The sequence below is a fragment of the Heptranchias perlo genome, chromosome 13 (genome assembly GCF_035084215.1).
Source record: "Heptranchias perlo isolate sHepPer1 chromosome 13, sHepPer1.hap1, whole genome shotgun sequence".
NCBI classification, from domain to species: Eukaryota; Metazoa; Chordata; class Chondrichthyes; order Hexanchiformes; family Hexanchidae; genus Heptranchias; species Heptranchias perlo.
The window spans coordinates 58384497-58390152 of record NC_090337.1 but is presented as its reverse complement, the minus strand read 5'-3'; positions in this window follow the sequence as shown (position 1 = coordinate 58390152).

Here is a 5656-nt window from a genome sequence, read left to right as displayed (position 1 = left end):
GTGAGAGGGATAGAGTGAGTGTGTGAGAGGGATAGAGTGAGTGTGAGAGGGATGGAGTGAGCGTGTGTGAGGGATGGAGTGAGTGTGTGTGAGGGATAGAGTGAGTGTGTGAGAGGGATAGAGTGTGTGAGAGGGATAGAGTGAGTGTGTGAGAGGGAAGGAGTGAGTGCGTGAGAGGGAAGGAGTGAGTGCGTGAGAGGGATGGAGTGAGTGTGTGAGAGAGGGATGGAGTGAGTGTGTGAGAGTGATTGAGTGTGTGAGAGAGGGATGGAATGAGTGTGTGTGAGGGATAGAATGATTGTGTGAGAGGGATAGTGTAGGGATAGAGTGAGTGTGTGAGGGGTAGAGTGAGTGTGTCTGAAAGGAATGGAGTGAGTGTGTAAGAGGGATGGAATGAGTGTGTGTGAGGGATGGAGTGAGTGTGTGTGAGAGGAGAGGGATGGAGTGAGTGTGCGAGAGGGATAGAGTGAGTGTCTGTGAGAGGGAAGGAGTGTGTTTGTGTGAGAGGGATAGAGTGAGTGTGTGAGAGGGATAGAGTGAGTGTGTGTGAGAGAGGAATGGAGTGAGTGTGTGAGAGTGATTGAGTGTGTGAGAGGGATGGAATGAGTGTGTGTGAGGGATAGAATGATTGTGTGAGAGGGATAGTGTAGGGATAGAGTGAGTGTGTCTGAAAGGAATGGAGTGAGTGTGTGAGAGGGATGGAATGAGTGTGTGAGAGGGATGGAATGAGTGTGTGTGAGGGATGGAGTGAGTGTGTGTGAGAGGGATGGAGTGAGTGCGTGAGAAGGATGGAGTGAGTGTGTGAGAAGGATGGAGTGAGTGTGTGTGAGGAATGGAGTGAGTGTGTGTGAGAAATGGAGTGAGTGTGTGTGAGAGGGAATGAGTGAGTGTGCGTGAGAAGAATGGAGTGAGTGTGTGAAAGAGGGATGGAGTGAGGGTGTGTGAGAGGGATAGAGTGAGTGTGTGTGTAAGTGCGATTGAGTGAGTGTGTGTGAGAGGAATGGAGTGAGTGTGTGTGAGAGGAATGGAGTGAGTGTGTGTGAGAGGAATGGAGTGAGTATGTGAGAGAGGGAAGGAGTGAGGGTGTGAGAGGGATAGGGTGAGAGTATGTGAGAGAAGGATAGAGTGAATGTGTGTGAGGAATGGAGTGTATGAGAGGGAAAGAGTGAGTGTGAGAGGGATGGAGCGAGTGTGTGGGAGAGGAATGGAGTGAGTGTGCATGAGAGGGATAGAGTGAGCGTGTGTGAGAGGGAAAGAGTGAGTTTGAGAGGGATAGAGTGAGTGTGTGAGAGGGAAAGAGTGAGTTTGAGAGGGATAGAGTGAGTGTGTGAGAGGGATAGAGTGAGCGTGTGTGAGAGGGAAAGTGAGTTTGAGAGGGATAGAGTGAGTGTGTGAGAGGGATAGAGTGAGTGTGTGAGAGGGATAGAGTGAGTGTGTGTGAGAGAGGAATGGAGTGAGTGTGTGAGAGTGATTGAGTGTGTGAGAGGGATGGAATGAGTGTGTGTGAGGGATAGAATGATTGTGTGAGAGGGATAGTGTAGGGATAGAGTGAGTGTGTCTGAAAGGAATGGAGTGAGTGTGTGAGAGGGATGGAATGAGTGTGTGTGAGGGATGGAGTGAGTGTGTGTGAGAGGGATGGAGTGAGTGTGTGAGAAGGATGGAGTGAGTGTGTGTGAGGAATGGAGTGAGTGTGTGTGAGAAATGGAGTGAGTGTGTGTGAGAGGGAATGAGTGAGTGTGCGTGAGAGGGATGGAGTGAGTGCGTGAGAAGAATGGAGTGAGTGTGTGAAAGAGGGATGGAGTGAGGGTGTGTGAGAGGAATGGAGTGAGTGTGTGAGAAAGATGGAGTGAGTGTGTGAAAGAGGGATGGAGTGAGTGTGTGAGAGGAATGGAGTGTGTGTGTGAGAGGGATAGAGTGAGTGTGTGAGAGGGAATGAGTGAGTGTGCGTGAGAGTGATGGAGTGAGTGCGTGAGAAGGATGGAGTGAGTGTGTGAAAGAGGGATGGAGTGAGGGTGTGTGAGAGGGATAGAGTGAGTGTGTGTGTAAGTGCGATTGAGTGAGTGTGTGTGAGAGGAATGGAGTGAGTGTGTGTGAGAGGAATGGAGTGAGTATGTGAGAGAGGGAAGGAGTGAGTGCGTGCGAAGGGAGGAGTGAGTGTGTGAGAGAGGGAAGGAGTGAGGGTGTGAGAGGGATAGGGTGAGAGTATGTGAGAGAAGGATAGAGTGAGTGTGTGTGAGGAATGGAGTGTATGAGAGGGAAAGAGTGAGTGTGAGAGGGATGGAGCGAGTGTGTGGGAGAGGAATGGAGTGAGTGTGCATGAGAGGGATAGAGTGAGCGTGTGTGAGAGGGAAAGAGTGAGTTTGAGAGGGATAGAGTGAGTGTGTGAGAGCGATAGAGTGAGTGTGTGTGAGAGGGAAAGAGTGAGTTTGAGAGGGATAGAGTGAGTGTGCATGAGAGGGATAGAGTGAGTTTGAGAGGGATAGAGTGAGTGTGTGAGAGGGATAGAGTGAGTGTGTGTGAGAGGGAAAGAGTGAGTTTGAGAGGGATAGAGTGAGTGTGTGAGACGGGGATGGAGTGAGTGTGTGTAAGATGGATGAAGTGAGTGTGTGTGGGAGGGATGGAGTGAGTGTGTGTGAGAGGGAAGGAGTGAGTGTGTGTGAGAGGGATGGAGTGAGTGCGTGAGAGAGGGATGGAGTCAGGGTGTGAGAGGGTTAGAGTGAGTGTGTGTGAAGGGAATGGAGTGAGTGTGCATCAGAGGGATAGAGTGAGCATGTGAGAGAGGGACGGAGTGAGTGAGTGTGAGAGGGATGGAGTGAATGTGTGTGAGAGGGACGGAGTAAGTGAGTGTGAGAGAGATGGGGTGAGTGTGTGTGAGAGGGAAAGAGTGAGTGTGAGAGGGATAGAGTGAGTGTGTGAGAGGGATAGAGTGAGTGTGAGAGGGATGGAGTGAGCGTGTGTGAGGGATGGAGTGAGTGTGTGTGAGGGATAGAGTGAGTGTGTGAGAGGGATAGAGTGTGTGAGAGGGATAGAGTGAGTGTGTGAGAGGGAAGGAGTGAGTGCGTGAGAGGGAAGGAGTGAGTGCGTGAGAGGGATGGAGTGAGTGTGTGAGAGAGGGATGGAGTGAGTGTGTGAGAGTGATTGAGTGTGTGAGAGAGGGATGGAATGAGTGTGTGTGAGGGATAGAATGATTGTGTGAGAGGGATAGTGTAGGGATAGAGTGAGTGTGTGAGGGGTAGAGTGAGTGTGTCTGAAAGGAATGGAGTGAGTGTGTAAGAGGGATGGAATGAGTGTGTGTGAGGGATGGAGTGAGTGTGTGTGAGAGGAGAGGGATGGAGTGAGTGTGCGAGAGGGATAGAGTGAGTGTCTGTGAGAGGGAAGGAGTGTGTTTGTGTGAGAGGGAAGGAGTGAGTGTGTGAGAAGGATGGAGTGAGTGTGTGAAAGAGGGATGGAGTGAGGGTGTGTGAGAGGAATGGAGTGAGTGTGTGAGAAGGATGGAGTGAGTGTGTGTGAGAGGGATGGAGTGAGTGCGTGAGAAGGATGGAGTGAGTGTGTGAGAAGGATGGAGTGAGTGTGTGTGAGGAATGGAGTGAGTGTGTGTGAGAGGGAATGAGTGAGTGTGCGTGAGAGGGATGGAGTGAGTGCGTGAGAAGGATGGAGTGAGTGTGTGAAAGAGGGATGGAGTGAGGGTGTGTGAGAGGAATGGAGTGAGTGTGTGTGAGAGGAATGGAGTGAGTGTGTGTGAGAGGGAAGGAGTGAGTGCGTGCGAAGGGAGGAGTGAGTGTGTGAGAGAGGGATGGAGTGAGGGTGTGTGAGAGGAATGGAGTGAGTGTGTGTGAGAGGGAAGGAGTGAGTGCGTGCGAAGGGAGGAGTGAGTGTGTGAGAGAGTGAAGGAGTGAGGGTGTGAGAGGGATAGGGTGAGAGTATGTGAGAGAAGGATAGAGTGAGTGTGTGTGAGGAATGGAGTGTATGAGAGGGAAAGAGTGAGTGTGAGAGGGATGGAGCGAGTGTGTGGGAGAGGAATGGAGTGAGTGTGCATGAGAGGGATAGAGTGAGCGTGTGTGAGAGGGAAAGAGTGAGTTTGAGAGGGATAGAGTGAGTGTGTGAGAGCGATAGAGTGAGTGTGTGTGAGAGGGAAAGAGTGAGTTTGAGAGGGATAGAGTGAGTGTGCATGAGAGGGATAGAGTGAGTTTGAGAGGGATAGAGTGAGTGTGTGAGAGGGATAGAGTGAGTGTGTGTGAGAGGGAAAGAGTGAGTTTGAGAGGGATAGAGTGAGTGTGTGAGACGGGGATGGAGTGAGTGTGTGTAAGATGGATGAAGTGAGTGTGTGTGGGAGGGATGGAGTGAGTGTGTGTGAGAGGGAAGGAGTGAGTGTGTGTGAGAGGGATGGAGTGAGTGCGTGAGAGAGGGATGGAGTCAGGGTGTGAGAGGGTTAGAGTGAGTGTGTGTGAAGGGAATGGAGTGAGTGTGCATCAGAGGGATAGAGTGAGCTAGTGAGAGAGGGACGGAGTGAGTGAGTGTGAGAGGGATGGAGTGAATGTGTGTGAGAGGGACGGAGTAAGTGAGTGTGAGAGAGATGGGGTGAGTGTGTGTGAGAGGGAAAGAGTGAGTGTGAGAGGGATAGAGTGAGTGTGTGAGAGGGATAGAGTGAGTGTGAGAGGGATGGAGTGAGCGTGTGTGAGGGATGGAGTGAGTGTGTGTGAGGGATAGAGTGAGTGTGTGAGAGGGATAGAGTGTGTGAGAGGGATAGAGTGAGTGTGTGAGAGGGAAGGAGTGAGTGCGTGAGAGGGAAGGAGTGAGTGCGTGAGAGGGATGGAGTGAGTGTGTGAGAGAGGGATGGAGTGAGTGTGTGAGAGTGATTGAGTGTGTGAGAGAGGGATGGAATGAGTGTGTGTGAGGGATAGAATGATTGTGTGAGAGGGATAGTGTAGGGATAGAGTGAGTGTGTGAGGGGTAGAGTGAGTGTGTCTGAAAGGAATGGAGTGAGTGTGTAAGAGGGATGGAATGAGTGTGTGTGAGGGATGGAGTGAGTGTGTGTGAGAGGAGAGGGATGGAGTGAGTGTGCGAGAGGGATAGAGTGAGTGTCTGTGAGAGGGAAGGAGTGTGTTTGTGTGAGAGGGAAGGAGTGAGTGTGTGAGAAGGATGGAGTGAGTGTGTGAAAGAGGGATGGAGTGAGGGTGTGTGAGAGGAATGGAGTGAGTGTGTGAGAAGGATGGAGTGAGTGTGTGTGAGAGGGATGGAGTGAGTGCGTGAGAAGGATGGAGTGAGTGTGTGAGAAGGATGGAGTGAGTGTGTGTGAGGAATGGAGTGAGTGTGTGTGAGAGGGAATGAGTGAGTGTGCGTGAGAGGGATGGAGTGAGTGCGTGAGAAGGATGGAGTGAGTGTGTGAAAGAGGGATGGAGTGAGGGTGTGTGAGAGGAATGGAGTGAGTGTGTGTGAGAGGAATGGAGTGAGTGTGTGTGAGAGGGAAGGAGTGAGTGCGTGCGAAGGGAGGAGTGAGTGTGTGAGAGAGGGATGGAGTGAGGGTGTGTGAGAGGAATGGAGTGAGTGTGTGTGAGAGGGAAGGAGTGAGTGCGTGCGAAGGGAGGAGTGAGTGTGTGAGAGAGTGAAGGAGTGAGGGTGTGAGAGGGATAGGGTGAGAGTATGTGAGAGAAGGATA